The sequence below is a fragment of the Chiloscyllium plagiosum genome, chromosome 18, assembly GCF_004010195.1.
Source record: "Chiloscyllium plagiosum isolate BGI_BamShark_2017 chromosome 18, ASM401019v2, whole genome shotgun sequence".
Taxonomy (NCBI): Eukaryota; Metazoa; Chordata; class Chondrichthyes; order Orectolobiformes; family Hemiscylliidae; genus Chiloscyllium; species Chiloscyllium plagiosum.
In genome coordinates, this window is record NC_057727.1 from 56201929 (window position 1) to 56225556 (window position 23628).

Consider the following 23628-nt stretch of genomic DNA (forward strand, 5'->3'; position numbering starts at 1 on the left):
GCCAAAGAGGTTTGCCAAAAAAAACTTGACATTCTGACACAACTCAAAAGAGGAGCAAAGTTAAAAATCACACAACACCAGGTTATAGTCCAACAGGTTTAATTGGAAGCACACTAGCTCCAAATCAAAAGAGGAGCGAGCAAGTTGGAGAGTTTTAGGAGGGGAATTGCAAAGAATGGGGTTTTAACAGCTGTAAGCACTGTCCCTGATCTTCAACCAAATAAATTCAAGGATGGAGAAAAGATGATGACTAGGAATCATGAAGTTCTTGAAGGAGGAAACTGCATAGAAACTGCGGTACAGAAACTGGCCATTTGGCCCATTTAGTCCATTTAGTTATGTATAAAAGAAACCTGCTGTTCTTTTTTAAATGCTATCAATATAGATGTCACTGTGTCATTTTGGGATTGCAGAGATGACACAATTTATAATTTGTTGTTGCCTTATTTTGCCATCAGCTCAGATAGGGTATACAGGTTTAAAATAGCATGGTGAAATATATTGTAAGTGCTGAACATTTTGTTACATTGCTCACTGTTGGGGGTGTGTAAATAAAATTTGATCAACAATAGCTGCATTTTTATCTTTGTGCAATACATATGAGGAAAACGGACAAATAAACAGAAACTGTTCGAAAATACTCAGCAGATCAAGGTGCATCTCTGTAGATACAAAGACATTTCTCACTCAGCGCAAATCTTTCCTAACCTGCTGAGATTTTCCCGGCACTTCCCAAGTTCCAACATCTGCAGTCTTGCTCCTTTTTTTTCCAATGTGGAAATGTGAGTTTTTTTGCCTGGATTAGTGAACCATAATACCCAGGACACAAGGAGCTGATCAATTAATAGGTTTTAACATTTGGATTCATCCACAGAGGCAGGTCTTGAATTATGCACTTTATAAGAAACTTAGAGAAACAGGTCTAGTGCTGAAACATCTGTTATTGTCATTACTACAAGCTTAAACCATGCAGTGCTGAATTGCAAAATGAGCTATTTGTGCAGCTGTCAGCTTGAATATATTGTACCTGGAATAGTCTTGCAGCTTTTACCACAGGTATGACCCCAAATATCCATCTCTGATGAAACTGTTTTATGCTGATGCTCTCCCAAAACACTAACAACTTTAAAATAAGCAATGCAATTTCATTTATCAATGTCCTGTGGTAATGACATCCAAACAATAATGCCTTCTGCAAAAATACTGCAGACTCTTAGCACATCATGCAGGATCTGCAGAGAGATAAACAGAGTTAGCCTCCTGGGTATAATGGGAGAAGAGAGAAGGAAGTGGAAGAGCATGGAAATGGATGAAAATCAGGGAAGTGTGGAAGCCTGTAGATTTGCTGATACACTTGGAAGTAAGGTTTAGCCATCAAGGCTGTAGGAATGCTCTCTCCTATCTAACTCCATTCATTGCCTATATGGTGATGATGGTTTGCAGACAGATTTGCTCCTTTCTGTACAACTTCAAAACAAGGCCCTGCAGGTCTTAATGGCAGAACCTCTTGTAACTCACTGCTTGTGGGATTCGGTTCACCTGACCATGTGGAATGCTGGACTGTGTGGGTATGGGAAATGGGCACAAGAAACCCTCACTGGGGATCCTTGGGTTCAGTCTTCAGAAATTATTGGAAAGAGGGTCATAGGAGGTCAGGAGTTGAAGGTTATAGCAAGACTGGGTGGGGTGTACAGCGTGTGATAGTGAGGAAGGTAGGAATAAAAGCAGGTGGAACCCAGGATATAGACCACTATGCTGCTGTGTAACAATAGGAAATACACATCCCAAGCACCAGCCCACATCTCCTCACCTAGAAGAATAAGTATCCTTTCTATGTCCACCTTGTTATGACCATCCAGAATCTTATAAGCTTCAATCACATCACTTTCGCTCTTTTGCATTCTAGTGAAAACAAGCTCAAGCTATTTAATCTTTCTTCATAATATATTCCACTGATTCCAAGTATAACTCTAGTAAACGTCCTCTGAACCATGTTACCCAGTAAGCTAGTGAATTTGCAGCTAGTTCTTGTTTTCCAAACGATCTTCCATTCCTTGTGGTTATATCTGCAATTAGTCTCATCATTGATACCCATATAATCTTTTCACTGTGGCCTGACTCCTTACCCTGTTTAATGTAGGCACATTAGTTTCTGCAATCTACCAATTCCATTTAAGTCTGACTAAGTATATCCTGTTATATAAAACACTAGAAAACAATTTTGAGAACAATAGGTTTTGGAAGGGAAGCACAGCTTGTCAGAACATATAAAAGAATGCACAAGATGCTGTGTTCCTATGATATATCGGCCCTGTCTTAGTGTTCATCAATTGTGTGTTATTTTTTAAACATCTATTTTTAAAGGGATCTCTCACAAGGGAAATAGTACAGAACAGACGCGTGTGCAAAAATATATACTGCTGATTGGAAAATCTAATTCCTATCTGTCACAAGACATTCGTTTAAAGTTGATTGTGAACTAGAATGGAAGGCTAACTGCATGAACTGCCACTTTGATCAAGATTTAGGAAGTCGCTCTTAATGGCACACGTTGAATATTGATGTCGAAATGCATTATGTAGTCGCACAAGTGCCAGATACCTGACTGTCAAGGTAAGTGCTGCTTGCAGACAGATTTTAGGTTTCTTTTGGGGAGTTGAAAGGGGAACAATCAGAATGAAAGATGTAAAAAAGCAGAAACATTGGAAGTTTTCAGCATAGGAGAAGGTCACTTGGCCTATCATATCTGTGCGAGCTGAGAAAGAACTAACAAGCCGAATTCAATTTTCTAATCGTGGGTCCACATGATTATATGCACATAGTTCATATAATTTTGAATGCAGTGAGGGTTTCTACTCCTACCATCCTTTCAGGCAGTGAGCTCCTGCCCACCACCACCTTCTAGATGAAAATACTTTTTCCTTAATTCCCCTCTAGCTGTTCTGCCAATTACTTTAAGTCTATGTTCTCTGGTTATTGCTATTCTCTTTGCTAAGAGAAATTAAATCTTCCATCAGCATCCTCCTTTCCAAAGAAGTAACCTAATCAGATTTTTCTCAACACTAAAATACGCCACTCCTAGCAACACCCACAAATTTTCTTTATACCCTCTCCAGTATGATCCCACAATTTATGTGTTGATCAGAACCGTTTTCAGTACCCTTGCTGTGACCTAACTTATATTTTATGCACATAAAAATCAACGATTCTGGAAATCCGAAATAAACACAGAGAATGGTAGAGAAACTCAGCAGGTCTGGCAACATCTGCGAACAGAGTCTGCAAAAGAATCATATGGGACCTAAAATGTTCACATTATTTCTCTCTCTACACATGCTAGCAAATCTAGTGTTTTATACAGTTTTAGTATGGCCTTGCCACACTTATACTCCAAATATTTTTTTAAACACCTTCTCTACCCATTCTCTTCCTTGTTACATGTTTCCTTCCTTGCTAGCCTGCTTCCAGTGAATACCAGACTAATGTCATTTGCAAGTTCGCTGACGACACCACCATAGTCGGTTGAATCTCCGATGCAACGAAACAGACTACAGACAGGAGGTGGAAAACCTGGAAAAATGATTCACTGAGAACAACCTAGCTGTCAATGCCGGTAAAACCAAGGAACTCATTATTGACTTTCGGCGGAATGTTACTCATGTCCCACCCCCAACACATTAACAACACAGAGGTGGAACGAGTGGGGAGTGTCAAGCTCCTGGGAGTGGTCATCAACAACAAGCTTTCTTGGGCTCTTCATGTGGACGCACTGGCTACAAAGGCCCAACAACGTCTCTTCTTCCTTAGGCAGCTGAGGAAATTTGGTGTGATGGCGAATACCCTTGCCAACTTTAAAGGTGCGCCATCTGGTATGGCAACTGTACAATTCAAGATCAGAGACGGTTTACAGAGAGTGAACTCAGCCCGGGCAATCACAAAGGCCAACCTCCCATCTATAGAATCCATCTACCAGGCCCGCTGTCAAGGAAAGGCTGCCAGCATTCTCAAAGATCCATGCCACCCTGGCAAAGTTTGTTTACAACCTCTACCATCAGGGAGTAGGTACAGAAGCCTGAACACATGTTTCGCAACAGTTTCTACCCTACTGTTGTTAGAATACTGAATGGATTCACAGACTCTTAGCATTTACCTGTACCTGTACACCTCCAGTCTGTAGTCTGTCTTGTCGCCATCTGAGATTCAACCAACTATCAGCGAACTTGTAAATGGCATGAGTCTAGTATTTGGCGACACAGTCATGGACAGAGGAAGAAAACTGCAGACTACAGGAAAATATCCATGGGCTGGTCAGATGGGTATAAACATGGCAAATGGATTTAAGATTTTGAGTGAGAAAATAGACAAGTTCCCTGGGCCGGATGGGATCTATCCTAGGAGCCTCTGGTAAGCAAGGGAAGAGATTGCCAAGCCTTTGGCATTGATCTTCAAATCATCATTGTCTACAGGAATAGTGCCTGAGGACTGGAGGATAGCAAATGTGGTTCCCTTGTTCAAAAAGGGTAGTAGAGACAACCCTGGTAATTACAGACCAGTGAGTCTCACTTCAGTTGTTGGTAAAGTGTTGGAAAAGGTTATAAGAGATAGGATTTATAACCATCTAGAAAATAATAATCTGATCATGGATAGTCAGCACGGTTTTGTGAAGGGTAGGTCGTGCCTAACGAATCTTATTGATTTTTTTGACAAAGTGACCAAACAGGTAGATGAGAGGTGGCAAATGGAGTTTAATGTGGACAAGTGTGAGGTGATACACTTTGGACAGAGTAATAGGAATGCAAAGTACTGGGCTAATGGTAAGATTCTTGGGAGTGCAGATGAGCAGAGAGATCTCGGTGTCCATGTACACAGATTCCTGAAAGTTGCACCCAGATGGACAGAGTTGTTAAGAAGGTATACAGTGTTTTGGCCTTTATTAATAGAGGGATTGAGTTCCGGAACCAGGAGGTTATGCTGCAGCTGTACAAAGCTCTGGTGCTGCCACACTTGGAGTATTGTGTCCAGTTCTGGTCACCGCATTATAAGAAGGATGTGGAAGCTTTGGAAAATGTGCAGAGGAGATTTACTAGGGTGTTGCCTGGTATAGAAGGAATGTCTTACGAGGAAAGGCTGAGGGACTTGAGGCTGTTCTCGTTAGAGAGAAGGTTGAGAGGTGACATAATAGAGACATACAAGATAATCAGAGGGTTAGATAGGGTGGACAGGGAGAGCCTTTTTCCAAGTATGGGGACGGCAAACATGAGGGGACACAACTTTAAAGTGAGGGGAGATAGGTATAAGACAGATGTCAGAGGTAGTTTCTTTACTCAGAGAGTAGTAAGTATATGGAATGCTTTGCCTGCAACGGTAGTAGATTCGCCAAGTTTAAGTGCATTTAAGTCTTTATTGGACAGGCATATGGACGTACATGGAATAGTGTAGATGGGATGGGCTTCAGATTAGTATGACAGGGTGTTGCAACACCGAGGGCTGAAGGGCCTGTACTGCACTGTAATGTTCTATAAGATGAACAAAGTCTTAAGGAGCTGCCAGAGGAAGTGGTGAAGGCAGGTACAATTGCAGCATCTAAAAGGCATCTGGATGGGTATATGAATATATGGGCATAGGTTTAGAGTGAGAGAGAAAAGATATAAAAGTGACCTAACAGGCAATTTTTTTCATACAGAGAGTGGTACGTGTTTGGAATGAACTGCTAGAGGAAGTGGTGGAGGCTGGTACAACTACAACATTTAAAAGGCGTCTGGATGGGTATGTGAACAGGAAGGAATTAGTGGCATATAGGTCAAGTGCTGGCAAATGGGACTAGATTAGGTTGGGATACCTGGTAGGCATGGACGGGTTGGACCAAAGGTTCTGATTCCGTGCTGTACATCTCTGTGACTCTATGTCTCTACAACCTGACACCACCCTCTCCTACCATATTCATGCTGACCTTGATTAACCCACGTTTGTCTTTTCCATCACCGAGGATGTGCCAATTGGACTGCAGTTCCTCAATCTATCTCTTTTTAAATAATGTACAATACTGGCAATGCTACAGAAGACTACAAAGAGATTGCTAGATCTTCAGTTGTTGTCTCCTTTGTGCTCCCTGGTATTTTATTTGGTGATTTATGCACTTTCAAAATTACAAATCCTTTAATACCACATCACAAAGCAACTTTGATTTTACACACCATTAATTTTTCATGCCCTCTCTTCACTTTCCTTAATTTCTTATAATTTCACCTCGGCACTCTATAGCTGTTGTCTGTTTTCTGTGATATTGAGATCTGTTTTTGATATAAATATTCTTTTTTTTTGTCTTATTCTACTCTGGATGCACATTGATAGATGTGTCAAGAATTGCACACTTTGCTTTGTTTTGAACCAGTTCTGCCTCTTGCTTGCTTAACTGTTACTGATCTCCCTCAAATTGTTTCTTTTTGGTCCACATGGACTGCTGTAGTTGACCAACAGCTCTTCAAGTACAATTTGGGATGGGCAACAAATAGGTCTCATTTGTTGTACTGGGTCCCAATAACAAGTAAAAGCATGCACCAGCTTAGTAAAACTAGGCTTTTTCCAATTTAAAACTAGTAGAACAAATCAACTGTCTTCTCTCAAGACAGTAGACCGTTCACTCTATCAATGCCCTTATTGGTGCCCTTTGAGATGATGCTGTTACTTTGACAAGGTTATTCTGTCCTTTTATTGTTTTAAGAGGGGTCGTAAAGGCAGACGTTCCAATGTGTCTGGTTTGGATTGGTTAAAGGGCCAATTGATTTTGGCTAACAGATATTGCCTCAGTAAAAAAGGCTTTCAAGTTAAAAAAAAACACTTGTACATTGAAAAGGGAGTGGCCAGTTTTCCCAGCTCAGCTTTACCCTGGTTTGGTTTTAGCAGTCTGGCTGTTTCAGAGCTGATGGTCAGTTTCTTGAGACTGCTGATCAAATAAAAAGTTCCACACTGATTCTCTCTCTCTTTGACGTCTCTCTTGTAAGACACTGTGTTTGGTTTTGCCTTTTTTGCCAAGGGAATGTTTATGGGGATGTTGCAGGTATTTGGAACAGCATCATTAAGTTGTGATAGAGTTTTAAATATTTAAGTTATTCTATATTTTGTTCTCATTTGTCTGTATTTCATTCGGTTTTGAATATTTAAGTTATTCTATATTTTGTTCTCATTTGTCTGTATTTCATTCGGTAATCTTGCAAACACATTGTGTTTTGTTTCAAACTAAGTGGTTGAACCAGCTGCATCCCTCCTGGAATATCCACTCAACACCTGCTTAACACAACTAGAAAAGCTAAGGTCTGGGTTACTTTCTTGAAATGTTTTGAGGGGGTCTGGTCTGGTCCATAACACCTTAAGTCAAACAAACATAACTACTGCCACTCATATCCACCTGGTGCAACACTCAAGGCCAGAAGCTTCATGAAGTCATCCTGTAAAGCCATCTGCAGTCTCCTCATTGAACATTAGTAGCCTTTCACGATGAATACTGCATTCACTGGGTGGTGAAGTGTACAAGCACTACTGCAGTGACAGGCACATGCAAGACATACAGTAAGGCTAAAAAGTACAAATCGTTCAGTTTTGCCTGCCCTATTGAATGTGCTGATGAAAACTTTTATGTGGTGTCTTTTATATCAAGATCACAGCCAAGAGAGTACTATGTCGTCTGCAGTAGACAAATGGGAAGGTGGGGTAAATGGTGATGTGGGGAAGAGATTTCAGGCGAACCAGTTTCTGAATTGCCAAGGAACAACAGCCAAAGCCTCAACCACTGAAAACAGACTGTCTCCCCTTGTCAAGTCGTCTGCTCTCCTTGTGAAAGTACTGCACCACTCCCTTATGATTCTGAAATTCTCCAAACTCTTCCAATGAACTAAACACAGTGTTTCCACCCATTCTGAAGTTACAAAAGAAAGGCAAAAGCAACTCACCTGGAAGCCCCATTGTGAGACCTTTAAACAATGCTGAGGGACATCTCCCCAGACTTCAATGGCATCTGTGAGGTCTGTTGTGTGCCAAAAGCAAAATGGTAACACTCTGCATGTTCCCAGCTTGTGCATATCCTCACTGTTGCCTTTAGGGTAAAAACAGCTGGAAACAGTGAAGTTTTGAAGTTTTAAAACTTCCATAGTGCCAGATGCTTCAGAGTCATATTTTCTGCCCAAAAATGTCTTTTCAAAAAAAAAGGTCTCACTTGCATGCAGGTAAGTCATCATAATATTTCTAGATTTCTCTGAAATATGGTAAACGTCTTCTGAGCAGTGGTGATTACAGCCGGATTCTACAGTATTCAATAACTCTCTCAAATCAAAGCTGCTGCATTATTCTTCCGGGATTTTGAGCCTGGTGTTCACCAAAAAGAACAGAGCAACAACCCTCAGGGCACTTGGTTGAAGTAGAACGGAATTGAGGGACAGGACACAATCCTTTTTCACAGCGCCAGCGATCATAGGATAACTTTAAGGGGCCCATGTGAATGAATTGATGAGTGAGTAATGAGTAGAATAAAATAGCAATTCATTGTCACTTTTATTTATGAAAGTACAATGAGATGTGTATAAGTTGCCACAATTTGGCACCATTTTAAATACAGGAATTATAAATATTGGGGTAACGTGGGGGCTCAGCAGTTAATACTGCTACCTCATGGCAGTAGGGACCCAGGTTCGATTCCAGCCTCAGGCGACTGTCTGTGTGGAGTTTGCACATTCTCCCCGTGTCTGCATGGGTTTGCTCTGGGTGCTCCGGTTTCCTCCCACAATCCAAAGATGTGCAGGTCAGGTGAATTGGCTGTGTTAAATTGCCCATAGTGTTCAGGGACATATAGGTTAGGCGTATTAGTCAGGGGAAATGTAGAGTAATAGGGTAAAGGAATGGGTCTAGACGGGTTGGACTTGTGGGCCAAATGGCCTGTTTCCACACTCTAGGGATTCGATGATTCTCTGACATAATAAGCTGGGACAAAGTTAATCTTTTGTTCTCTCCACGGCAGTCTGCGTTTATGGAGTGGTTCTCGGATGCCGCTGCTGAAGCCGCCCTTGAGGCTGCCAAAGTGAGGACTTCTGGACTGGGCCCACCACGCTACCACTGCCGAAGCTGATGCTGAAGCCACTGCCTCACCACCATAGCGAGGAGGGACAGACTGGATCCATTAAATCTCCGATGCTGAAACTGCCACATGGCCACCAGGAGAAACGGGCCACACCCACCGATGATGTAGCCTTCGATAGAACAGCAGCCATGATGGTCATGAAGAAAGAATGTCCATGTCTACCAGGCTGACAACTCCCCCCTCCCGTATGTCCACTGCCAAAGCTGGCCCTCACCACTGCCGCCACAGAAAACAAAAAAAGTCAACTTCGATACAAAAGAGAAACAAAGAAACAAAAAAATCAAAACAAAAGAGAAAGAAGAATACGGCCAGCCAGCTGTACGAGCACAAAGCCCGAACTCTTCCCATCCTATAGTTGTCACCATCTTGAATTAATGATGAGTGATTGAATGGGGAGGTGGGTGAGAAGACTGAGGGCAGTGAGTTAGGTGAGGTAGCTACCTGGGCTGCGTCAGGAAGGGTCATGGGTAATTGAGAGGAGAATGTAGTAAGGGGATGGGTGCTTTGAAGGGGCCTTGGGTTAGGAGACAGCCACATTGTTGGGGGTGGGGGGGGGGGCACGGTGGTGTCTTCAAGTCAGTTGCAAAGTCATGAGGTAATCGAGTTGGGTTGGGAGATGGCCAGGGTGGAGACAGTATTCGGGACACTCATGGGAGTTGTTTAACTAGTTGTGGAGTTACCCAAGTGATAAACTAGGTTTTAATCTGTCCAACATTTTCTGGGTAACAATCCAGGTATGTACTGTGGAAGTATCAGACATCTCTAACCCTAACTCACAGTTTGAGATATTCACGGGGAGCCCTGGAAAGTAGGGGAGGTGTTCATTGCCTTACCAGGCAATTCCCATGTAGATCCATGTATTAGAACCTCCACATGGATCCAGATGCACATCTGTAGGTAGATATAATCTCTGATGATTAGGAGCTAGAAGATTTGGCTGAATGTTTTTTTTTTCTGCTTTGATGAAAAGGAATAGATGAACATCAGTTAGTCTGTGCAAAGTTCATACCACCTCTTCCCATATTAGTATTTCGGTGATGTCATACTAAGACCAGTTCTGCAGTTCACCATCTTCATGACTAAATTAGAATAGTATGTTAATGCAGTCATTAATCTTTGCTCTCCTCATTAGAGAAAAGGTGCCGAACCAATGATTTCTCCTGGGTATCTGACAGATTCAAGCAGTAAAGAGGATCACAATAGTTGTTACCTTTGTATCCAGATATATAGATCAATTATGTGCTCAAGTTTAACAATTAAGTATTAATTATGATCGCTACCTCCAGAAATCATGTGGCTCTCCTCATTCCCCTATCTTTCTGAAGATCATCAAACTAATGCATGCAGATTAAATCTATTAGTCAGATTTATTTCCAGATTAATTAATATACATTTGCTAAATAGTTGACATAAAGGAATCAGCGCAGCATGTGAACACAATAAAATTGCAATGGGCTTATAAGGGACAAAAAAAGTCTGTTTGAAATAAGTTTGTCATAATAAACAAGAAGACTTGCTTATTATAAACAAGAAGACTTGTTTATTATAAGAAAAATCAGGCCTGTTTCTTGCTATGTCTTCTCTTTTCTACATGTGGAATGAAATCTTGTTTCTAAAAGGAGTTTGGACTATCTGCTGAAATGGAAAATCATGATTAAATTAGCCAGCACTTGTTAACTCCAAGATCTCCTACCTCAAAACTATTCACCACTGAAAAATAATGAATAGAAATTATTACTGAAAAGGTATTCACATGTCATCCAGATTCCATTCCAAAACTGTCTTCACCATGGATTATTCAGTTAGCATCTAAAACAGGGTGGACCTGATCTGGTAGATAACCTACATTGCCCATGTTAATTCTGAAATTCACATTCTGACAATCACTTGAGTCCTGCCATTGAGAACTCCTTGTTCCTGGTAGAATCACCCATGGCAGTGAGGTGGAGGAAAGTACCAGATGAAGTTCGGTCCAAAAAGGTCACAATGGCAAAGGAGTCCTATACTGGTTCACTGAAGGAGTGAGAAGGTTACTGCAGCAAGGTTGTGTCGATCGTGGTGGTGTTCCAAAGTTTCCACATTAACCATATTCACGTGCAGGCTTCTACTGCAATGTTGTAATAGTTTTCCTGGCTATATTTAATCAAAAGCTCACCTTTCACATTTTTACTCAATCAAATTTGTGTCAGGGACTCAGTCTACTTGTGACTTCCCAAGATACCATTGTTTAAACATTCAAGTTAATACACAGACCTCAGTAATGCAAGGTTAAAATTTTGACTGGGAATTACAATATTTGTGTGCATAAATTCCAGAACAGAATTCGTCAGGTTGGATGCCAGCAACTAAGAATGAATGTATTTTAATATTCTTTTCTAAAGGAGGAAGACATTCATTGTCAAATTTTGAAACAGTAAAGGTACTGCTTTCATAATGTACTTGCAAAGGCCCAATTAATGTTTTTTCCTCATTTCCAAAAACCAATACTTGGATGATGCCAGAGAACATTTATCAGCATTAGAGCTGAACATTACAATACAGGGAATACAATACAATGGAGCACATTTTCAGCTTGATGTCTGCTGAACATAGAAAACTGATAGGTCGGAAAACATCAATGCAGTCTATTAAGCACCCATTCTATGTCAACAGTACACCATTGAAGTTACTGTATATCAATGGTAGAGGAGGTAAATATTTAGTTAGTGATGAAGTGCCGTTCAAGTTGAATGCTTTGTCCTGAATGGTGTTGAGTTGCTGACATGCTGATATGATCCCAGCTAATGGTAATACTGGGCAAGCCACATTGTAGAATGAAACCTGACTTGACAGATCATAAGTTGTACTTTTGCAATTTGCTAGTGTGGTGTCAAGTCACTAAACATATTCATACAAGGATGTAAATGTACTGTTACCAAAACAATATTTGTTTATTACACAATAGGAAAGAATACAGTGATTTATATTTATATATATAATATATAGGCAATGTACAAAGATGTTATCATAACAGTAAAAAGGAAGATTCAACCCTTTTTCCTATCAAGATTACTTACAGACACTGAAGGATCACTCCAGCTACACTTTAAAATTTGCTCAGTAACTTTCTGAGCATTCACTAGATGGAATTTTCTCCATTGCTGTCACTCCCTGAGATATACAGGCACACTAACTCATTGACTTTTCTCATTGACACTGAGAAGAGTTAACATGTTTTTTCCAGCCATGTCTACTTCGACTGATCAAACAGCTTAAGATCTCTTTCCAGCACTGTTGGCCTGGAGGTTGACAAAAACAAAACTACCCCACTGCTGGTAAGGATACTTTCTTCTGGACTCAACCTACTAAAGTCCCAGTTCTCCCTTTCTCTGGTCATAAAAACCCAAGTCAACAGTAAGCAGCAGTTTTATCAACAGGTAGCTGCTGAATCATTTTGCTAAAGTCACATGGTTTCTTGCCAAGGCTGTTTTTAGCTAAATTCTGGATTAGTGGTGCTGGAAGAGCACAGCAGTTCAGGCAGCATCCAAGGAGCTTCGAAATCGACGTTTCGGGCAAAAGCCCTTCATCAGGAATAAAGGCAGTGAGCCTGAAGAGTGGAGAGATAAGCAAGAGGAGGGTGGGGGTGGGGAGACAGTAGCATAGAGTACAATGGGGGAGGGGATGAAGTTGATAGGTCAGGGAGGAGAGGATGGCGGTGGCAGGGGAAAGTGCCAGGATGGGGGGGTGGGTCGTAGGGGGGCGTGGACCTGACCAGGTAGTCACGGGGGGAACGGTCTTTGCGGAAGGCGGAGAGGGGTGGGGAGGGAAATATATCCCTGGTGGTGGGGTCTGTTTGGAGGCGGAGAGGGGTGGGGAGGGAAATATATCCCTGGTGGTGGGGTCTGTTTGGAGGCGGAGAGGGGTGGGGAGGGAAATATATCCCTGGTGGTGGGGTCTGTTTGGAGGCGGAGAGGGGTGGGGAGGGAAATATATCCCTGGTGGTGGGGTCTGTTTGGAGGCGGAGAGGGGTGGGGAGGGAAATATATCCCTGGTGGTGGGGTCTGTTTGGAGGCGGAGAGGGGTGGGGAGGGAAATATATCCCTGGTGGTGGGGTCTGTTTGGAGGCGGAGAGGGGTGGGGAGGGAAATATATCCCTGGTGGTGGGGTCTGTTTGGAGGTGGCGGAAATGTCGGCGGATGATTTGGTTTATGTGAAGGTTGGTAGGGTGGAAGGTGAGCACCAGGGGCGTTCTGACCTTGTTACGGTTGGAGGGGTGGTGTCTGAGGGCGGAGGTGCGGGATGTAGATGAGATGCATTGGAGGGCATCTTTAACCATGTGGGAAGGGAAATTGCGGTCTCTAAAGAAGGTTGCCATCTGGTGTGTTCTGTGGTGGAACTTTCTCCTTCCTGACCTATCACCTTCATCCCCTCCCCCACTCACCCATTGTACTCTATGCTACTTTCTCCCCACCCCCACCCTCCTCTAGCTTATCTCTCCACGCTCCAGGCTCACTGCCTTTATTCCTGATGAAGGGCTTTTGCCCAAAACGTCGATTTCGCTGCTCCTTGGGTGCTGCCTGAACTGCTATGCTCTTCCAGCACCACTAATCCAGAATCTGGTTTCCAGCATCTGCAGTCATTGTTTTTACTTTGTTTTTAGCTAAGGACAGTTCTAAATGACTGTCTGAGTCTTTGTTAAAAACTAAACCAGACTTGCACAGCACTGAAATCCGAAACTCCATTTTCTTCAACTCTAGAATTCAATTTTCCAAAAAAATGATTTATTATAAACTTTCATCACAGTATCCATTCAGGTTAGTGATGGATATTTAATCAACTTAGTTAATGTAAAGGATATTAGGAATCAGGAAGAGAATCACTCACTGCAGAGTGCCCTGCCTGGAAGATTATCAGCTTCTCAATACAGGATATGGCGTAAAAGATCACAGTAAACTCCCAAGATTCCCCAGTTCTGCTTTGCATAACCTGCCCCACGTCACTGCAAAGAAAAAAAGCAGCAGTGGAATTGTGTATCTACGACATATGGCTCTTTAGATAGGATGGACAATGAGAGCCTTTTTCCTCGCACGGCGATGGCGAGCATGAGGAGACGTAGTTTTAAATTGAGGGGTGATAGATATAAGACAGATGTCAAAGGTCATTTCTTTACTCAGAGAGTAGTAGGGGCATGGAATGCACAGCCTGCAACAGTCGTAGATTCGCCAACTTTAAGGGTATTTAAATGGTCATTGGATAGACATATGGAAGAGAATGGAATAGTGTAGATTAGATGGGCTTCAGATTAGTTTCACAGGTCGGCACAACATTGAGGGCTGAAGGGCCTGTACTGCGCTGCAATGTTCTCTGTTCTATCTTCAATGTTCTATGTAAAGGTATGTCATTCTGAAAGCACCTGTGAGGATATGACATGAACCATGTGTAATCCAATTCCTTATGAGGATGCCGGGCTGCCATAAATCTTTCTTCCGTCTCTATTACTTAAATGTTTCCAGAGGGTGCAGAAACATTAAAGTTGTCTCAATATTCTTGAATGACTTTGAATACCTTTAACTTGCGAAAGGAAGCACTTTGTGTGGCTTTTCCTTGCAGCCCTGTGCCATGAGCGAACTGACCATATAACATTTACCAGCCTTGAATGTCATTGCGCTCCTTTGAGTGGTTCATTCACAAAAACATTCCCTACTGAAGATGCCATCCAAAATGGTCAGTAGAAGTGTTACAGGCCAGGGCCTGAGCCTCACTATTGTTCATATCAATTGAGGCACAGAATCATAGAGCTGTGCAATATGGAAACAGACCCTTGAGTCCAACCTGTCCATATTGACCAGATATTCCAATTAATTTAATCGCATTTGCCAGTATTGGACCCATATCCCTCTAAACCCTTCCTATTGATACATCCATCCAGATGCCTCCTAAATGCTGTGATTGTACCAGCCTGCACCACTTCCTCTGGCAGCTCATTCCATACACACACCACCTTCTGCGTGAAAATGTTGCCCCTTAGGTCTCTTTTAAATCTTTCTCCTTTCACCCTAAACCTATGCTGTCTGGTTTTGGACTCCCCACCCAGGGTAAAAACCTGACTATTTCCACTATCCATGCCCCTCATTATTTTATAAATCTCTATTAGGTCACCCCTCAGCCTCCGACGCTACAGGGAAAACAGCCACAGCCTATTCAGCCTCTACTTATAGCTCAAATCTTCTAAACCTAGCAACATCCTTGTGAATCTTTTCTGAATCCTTTCAAGTTTCACAATATCCTTCCTTTAGCAGGGAGACCATAATTGTACACAATGTTCACATAGCGACCGAACTGATGTTCTGTACAGCTGCAAAATGATCTGCCAACTGCTATACTCAATGTACTGACCAATAAAGGCAAGTATAACAAACATCTTCTTCACTATCTTATCTACCTGCGACTCCACTTTCAAGGAGCTATGAATCTGCATTCCAAGGCCTCCTTGTTCAGCAACACTTCCCAGGACCTTACCATTAAGTGTATAGGTCATGCCCTGACTTGTCTTTCCAAAATGCAGCACCTCACATTTATCTAAATTAAACTTCATCTGTCACTCCTCGACCCATTAACCCCCCCCCCCCCCCCGCCCCATCTGATTGTACAAGACCTTGGCTGAACATTAAGGCTCCAGACAATTTGTAGTCAAAGCTTCGGTTCCTTATGAGAAATGAGCAATGCTTGGTGATCGCAACATGGGTAAAACAGTAGACCATTCAGTTTCTTATACCCACTTATCATTCAATATGAAAATAGATGATCAAAACTTCAATGCCTATCCTACCCCATAACACTGTATGCTATCGGTAATCTATCAATCTCTTCCTTAAACATGCTGCCACAGTGCTCTGTGGTAGAGTATTCCAAAGATTCTCAACACTCTGTGTACAAAAAAAAGTCCCCTCATCTTGGACTTAAGTGGCACTCTCTATATTTTTGATTGCTGTCCCTTAGTTCTAGATTCCAAACTATGGAAGACAGTTGATCTGCATCTGTTCTGTCTATCTCTATTTTATAAGTTTCAATGTAATCACCTCTCATTCTTTGAAATGGTGTGGCAAATCTCAGTCCGGCCATTCTGGGCTCAAGTGTGGTGAACCGTCATTGCACTCCTTCTATGGCAATAAGATCTTTCTTGAGATAAGGAAACCAATACTGCCCATAGTCAACCAGGTCTGGCCTAACCAAGCCCTGTACAATTGACACAAAATTTCATGACTCCTGTTTTCAAATCCTCTTGCAATAAAGGCTGATATTCCGTTAATCTTTCTACTAGTTGTTTCACTGACATGTTGGTCTTCTGTGACTTATCAAAGAGGGCACTTAAATTCTTTTATACATCTACACTTTCCAACATCTGTTTACTAAATACACTGCACAATGCAACTCCCATAAAAGTGGATAGCCTCACATTTTTTCACATTATATTCCATCTGCCATGTTCTTGCCCATGAGCTAAGTCTGTCCAAATCCTCCTGGAAACCTTTTACATCTTCCTCAAAACCCATACTCCCATTTAGCTTTGTATCTTTCACAAATTCGGAAATATTACATTTGATCGCCAACTCCAAATCATTGATATTTATTTTGTGAATAGCTAGGGCCCAAGTACTGGATCTTTATTGTATCCCACTAGTCACAGCCTGCTATCATGAGCATGCCCCATTTATTCCTACTCTCTGTATTCAGTCTGTTAGCCAAGCATTAATGCATGCCAGCGCACTACTTCCTATTCCTTATGTTTTAATTTTTCAACTTGCAATTTTTAATATCCTTTGGATGTCTAAAGAGGCTCCTCATCTCTCACATGGGTGTGACTTTACCATGTGTTACATTGAATATTATACTACTGCAGATATTGTGACAGCGAACATGAAAATACATTGGCAAAACTGATTGCTCATCTTAGCTATGTTCCCTCGGTGTCTTCTGCTCATCTCTGCCCACATTATATCGAGAATAAGAATGAGTAGTGTGGTGGCACTGGGAGAGCAGCATGACACAATGGAGATTACTAGCTCGGTTCCCCTTTGGCATCTCCACACCCAACACATATGCAGTACTGTCTCCAGTCAGTTCCACAATCTTCTGCTAATAGGGAATGAGGAGCCTGATTTTCATCCGCACCCCCCATCCCTCACCCCACCAATCTTGTACCTGATTCTGGGCTAGTTTCTTTTCCTGCAATGAGACAATGGTAAGGATTAAGTATGATGGAGGTGGCTGCAAGTGGATACATGAACAACAAGGTGGTGAGCAGTCCCCAGTGTGTGAGTGGGAAGAATTGTGGGCAAAAAGCATTAGTGAGTACAGACCATGGCATAGGTGTGATCCCTTAACTGACCATGATGCATGCAATGCTGAGGGCAATAGTCAAGCAGCTTTGGTGAGATGCATGTGCAATGGTAAGTTAGAGGTCACATTACTTAGCAGAAGGAATGTGGTGTCATCTGTCCTTACATGACACTGAACATTACTGACCTTTCTGAGGCTCTGCGAGGTATCTCTTTTGACTGTAGAAACAGCGCTGCCTCATGTTGATAATTCTGCCCAGGATGCTTGGGTCTGGTGGACTGGCCTCTATTTGTGATCAGCTGAGAAGAAGACTGACTTTGTCTCTGTCACCTTATTAAATCAACACTTCCAGATCTTCCTCAGTGACACAGTGAGCTATGTTGTTTTGCTTCTCTGCCATTTGGTCAGAGTTTACTGAACACTACAGTGCGAGAGGCTTGCAGTGTCTGAAGTGTTGTCTAGCTGGGCTTTAAACATGATGCCAGAGTTTTAGGGATCAGAAGGTACAAGCTTTGGTAAGCTCTCTCACATCTTACCACACGGATTAACCGAATGACAAGTCAAACATCTGTCCTGCACTAATTTTTGGCTGAGAAGCAGATCATTGTGTAAGATGACCCGAGCTTTGACAGAAATGACTTTATGAAACGTGCTCCACAGCAAACTTTAACTTCAAATGGGAAAGTCCTGCTCTGAGTGAAGTGCAGGAGGATAGAGCAGGCTACAAGCTAACGGGAGAGTCAGCAAGTAGCAGGAAGATGGCGAGAAAGGGAGAATTTGGGAGAGAAAGTAGCGAGACGAAACTTCATAGAGGAAAATCGGGAGATGGGTCAGCAGGAATGTGAGAAAGTCGGAACTCTGTTGAAAATGGTGAAGATTATTGAAAGTTGATGAGAGGGGATTTGGGTAACAGTCAGATACAAGGCAACTTGCTACATTTTTGTTTAGGTAAAAGTTACATGTCGGGATTGTTATACACTCTTTGGAAATGATTTCCATAGGGAAAGTGATTTCATTCAGCACATTTTCATTCATAATGGTGTTTTAGAAAAAAATTTCATCAGGAATGCTAAGGTACGGACAGCCACAAGGTATTTAATTAAATAACAGAAAGTGAATATAAGCAATTACCATAAATATTACAAACGCTATTCATTTCTGAAAATTTTGAAACAATTTGCTATCACTATCCCACCTGCTTTTCCGCCAGTGCCACCTTTCCACCCTCCCCCCACTTATTTCTTAGCGTAATCCTGCCCGAAACGTTGACTCTGCTGCTCTTCTGATGCTGCTTGACCTGCTGTGCTTTTTCCAGCTTCACATTTTATTGACTGGGCGATTAGGAATGGGCAATAAACACTGCCCAGCCAGTGATGCCCTCAACTGGTGGATGAATTTTTTAAAAAATCAATCTCTTGAAGTGATTGGAGCTGAATATGGGATGGATGAGGCGTGTGGAGACATTCCAAGTGGCATCACCTTTGTGGACTGCCACTCGAGATATAGTTCCATTGCTTCGACTGATTGTTCTCATGATTAATGTCAATATATATTCAAGACACAAGAGCCAAAACTTGTAATCCAGGCAGAATAGCATGTGAAACAGTATAGCAAAGATAAATCTTCATCCACCCTACAATCAAAACATATATTCTATGCTGAAGTGTATGAGACATGTATTGCAATTTTAATCCAGGCAACTGGAGTCTTGTCTACAATTGGAAAGCTGTTGAGAGACCATGTAACCTCTGTTGGGTAATGCACCAGACCAGACCAGACCACACCCCATCAAAATATTTTAAGATGGTAGCCTAGACCTTAACTTTTTCTTGTTTTAAAGGTAGATGTGAAATGCCGTGTTCCAGGTGTGATGTGAATGGTCAAACTACTTGACATTAAGCAAAATACACTTTATTTAAACATTGTAGTTATAATACAAACAAAAAAGAGAGGAATTTAGAATAACTTAATGATTAGAAAACTTAACTGTAAGGCATTCAACAAAGTTCCCCATGGGAGACTGGTTAGCGAGGTTAGATCTCATGGAATACAGGGAGAACTAGCCATTTGGAGACAGAACTGGCTCAAAGGTAGAAGACGGATGATGGGTCATAGACGGTTGCTTTTCAGACTGGAGGACTGTGACCAGTGGAGTGCCACAAGGATCAGTGCTGGGTCCTCTACTTTTCATCATTTATATAAATGATTTGGATTCGAGCATAAGAGGTACCGTTAGTAAGTTTACAGATGACGCCAAAATTGGAGGTGTAGTGGACAATGAAGAAGGTTACCTCAGATTATAACATGATCTTGATCAGATGGGCCAATGAGCTGAGAAGTGGCAGATGGAGTTTAATTCAGATAAATGCGAGGTGCTGCATTTTGTGAAAGCAAATCTTAGCTAGACTTACACACTTAATGGTAAGGTCCTAGGGAGTGTTGCTGAACAAAGAAACCTTGGAGGGCAGGTTCATAGCTCCTTGAAAATGGAGTCGCAGGTAGATAGGATAGTGAAGAAGGCATTTGGTATGCTTTCCTTTATTGGTCAGAGTATTGAGTACAGGAGTTAGGAGGTCATGTTGTGGCTGTACAGGATAATGGTTAGGCTACTTTTTGAATATTGCGTGCAGTTCTGGTCTCCTTCCTATCAGAAAGATGTTGTTAAACTTGAAAGGGTTCATAAAAGATTTACAAGAATGTTGCCAGGGTTGGAGAATTTGAGCTATAGGGAGAGTTTGAATAGACTGGGGCTGTTTTCCCTGGAGGACCGGAGTCTGTGGGGTGACCTTATAGAGGCTTATAAAATCATGAGGGGCATAGATAGAATAAATATACAAGGTCTTTTCCCTGGTGTGGGGGAGTCCAGAACTAGAGAGCATAGGTTTAGGGTGCGAGAGGAAATATATAAAAGAGACCTAAGGGGCAACTGCCGAGGGTGGTGCATGTGTGGAATGGGCTGCCAGAGGAAGTGATGGAGTCTGGTACAATTACAACATTTAAAAGGCATCTGGATGGGTATATGAATAGGAAGGGTTTGGAGGGATATGGGCTGGGTGCTGGCAGGTGGGCTTAGATTGGGTTGGGATATCTAGTCAGCATGGACGGGTTGGACTGAATGGTCTGGTCCCGTGCTGTACATCTCTATGACTCTATGAATAGATACTCTATGAATACATTAACTGTTCCAATATAGCAACATCACATAAACACACCTCTTGGCAAACATTCAGACACAAATTCCTACACGCAGTTCTCCAATTCAGGTTAAAAAAAAACTAGAGAAGCTTCAGAGAGCATGGCAGCCAGGAATCATTCACTGAAGTTGCCAACTCTTTTGAAATCCCCAAACCTTCTGCTGCTGAAGCGAAAAAAAAAAGCTAGAAAGTGTGGTTTATAAGAGTTAGATAACCAGACTCCTTCCATTGTTACAACTTTAAAAAAAAAACACCCTAAGGCCTCAGACATCGTTTACTTAAGTAGTGTTCAATAGCTAGTTTGTCAACTCTGCCTTAGAACCTCTCTTCAAAAACAAAATCAGAACAAAATATGTGACAGCATCATCACAATATCAACCCATGGGAGATTGGTTAGCAAGGTTGGATCTCAAGGGATACAGGGAGAACTAGCCATTTGGATACAGAACTGACTCAATGATAGAAGACAGAGGGTGGAGGAGGGTTGCTTTTCAGACTGGAGGCCTGTGACCAGTGGAGTGCCAAAAGGATTGGTGCTGGGTCCACTACTTTTGTCATTTATATAAATGATTTTGATGTGAACATAGGAGGTACAGTTAGTGATTGCAGATGATACCAAAATTGGAGGTGTAATGGATAGCAAAGAAGTTACCTCAGATTACAAAGAGACCTTGATCAGATGGGCCAATGGGCTGAGTAGTGGCAGATGGAGTTTAATTTAGATAATTACAAGGTGCTGCATTTTGGAAAAGCAAATCTTAGCAGGACTTATACACTTAATGGTAAGGTCCTAGGGAGTGTTGCTGAACAAAGAGACCTTGGAGTGCAGATTCATAGTTCCTTGAAAGTAGAGTCACAGGTAGACAGGATAGTGAAGAAGGAATTTGGTTTGCTTTCCTTTATTAGTCAGAGAATAGAATATAGGAGTTGGGAGATCGTGTTGCAGCCATCCAGGACATTGGTTAGGCCACTTTTGGAATATTGCGCGCAATTTTGGTCTCCTTCCTATTGGAAGGATGTTGTGAAACTTGAAAGAGTTCAGAAAAGATTTACAAGGATGTTGCCAAGGTTGGAGGATTTGAGCTATACAGAGAGGCAGAATAGGCTGGAGCTGTTTTCCCTGGAGCATCAGAGGCTGAGGAGTAACCTTACAGAGGTTTATAAAATTATGAGGGCATTGATAGGGTAAATAAACAAAGTGTTTTCCCTGGAATGGGGGAGTCCTGAACGAGAGGGCATAGGTTTAGCGCGAGAGGGGAGATATAAAAGGGACCTAACAGGCAACTTTTTCATTCAGAGGGTGGTGTGTGTGTGGAATGAGCTGCGAGAGGAAGTGGTGGATGCTGGTACAACTGCAACATTTAAAAAGCATCTGGATGGGTATGTGAATAAGAAGGGTTTAGAGGGATTATGGTCCAAGTGCTGGCAGGTGAGACTAGATTAGGTTAAGATATCTGGTCGGCATGGATGAGTTGGACCAAAGGGTCTGTTTCCGTGCTGTACATCTCCATGACTCTTTGAGTATGTGAATGTCTTTCCTCAGAAATAAGTGCCCTGGGCTAAAAGATTCCTGATGAAGAGCTTATGCCCGAAATGTCAAATCTCCTGCTCCTCGGTTGCTGCCTGACCTGCTGTGCTTTTCCAGCACCACACTTTTGACTCTGATCTCCAGCATCTGCAGTCCTCACTTTCTCCTAAAAAAAACTTGCCTCTCCCAACAGCTGCCAACCAATCAGATGGTGCAGATGGCATCCCCATTGCAGGCAGACCAATAGAAATGGTGGTATTGCCCAGCAGCTCACCAATCAGAGACCTGGAATCAGTGAGGGAGCCCAGCCCTAGATTGAGGGAGGGATCACGCTTACCAATTGAAGAGTGGGGAAGGGAGAGAGCTAGGCATGGATCGTCAAAGTGGCTGCTTCCATCAGCTTCCAACCTCCTTCCCTGTTTCATGACTCCTGAATCAGACACTACATGTGCCTTAATGAAGCAAGCCACCTTAGAAATGCACAAATGACCACAAATGGACTGGGTTTTCGAACTTCCCACAAAACATCTTTCCCAACCGTCAATGGATAAATCCCAGATGCTTCAGGATGTGGTCACTTAGTGGAATTAATTCACATCCAGGGAGGAAAGGCCACACATTGGTCTTCTCAACCCAGACATTACTGGGTGGGGGCAGGAATTAAAGGGGATTGCAGTGACCTGATTAAATGGCACCCACTATGAAACCTGCTGCTAGTTGTGGGTGGGTGGGGGTGGATGCGGGGGAGCGTGAAACACACAACTCCCCCCAGATATGCATATTATTGAAGCCACTTTGAGGAATAATCAGTGTTTTATACCAGGTATGCCATTAATTTTGTTGCAGTCAAATTGATAGACATTAAAATATTGCAAAGGTTTAGTTCATTTCAATAATTTACTACTGCTTATATGCAAAATGCTCTATTTTCTTTTAAAATCATCTTTAAAAATGTTTTGTTCTTCTGCATCAAAGCCCATCTCCTGTATTACTCCTTCCACATTTCATAGGGAACATAGGCTGTCGGGGAAGGATGTCGTGGAAATGTGGAACTTTTTCAAGGAACAGATACGACGTGTCCTTGATATGTATGTACCGGTCAGGCAGGAAAGAAATGGTCGTGTGAGGGAACCTTGGTTGACGAGGGAGGTTGAATGTCTTGTAAAGAGGAAGAAGGAGGCTTACATAAGGTTGAGGAAACAGAGTTCAGACAGAGCAGTGGAGGGATACAGGATAGCCAGAAGGGACCTGAAGAAAGGGATTAGGAGAACCAAGAGAGGGCATGAAAAATCTCTGGCGGATAAGATCAAGGATAACCCAAAGGCATTTTATGCATATGTGAGAAACATGAGAATGACGAGAACAAGGGTAGGTCTAATCAAGGACAGTAGTGGGAGACTGTGTACTGAGTCGGAAGAGATAGGAGAGGTCTTGAATGAATACTTTTCTTCAGTATTTAC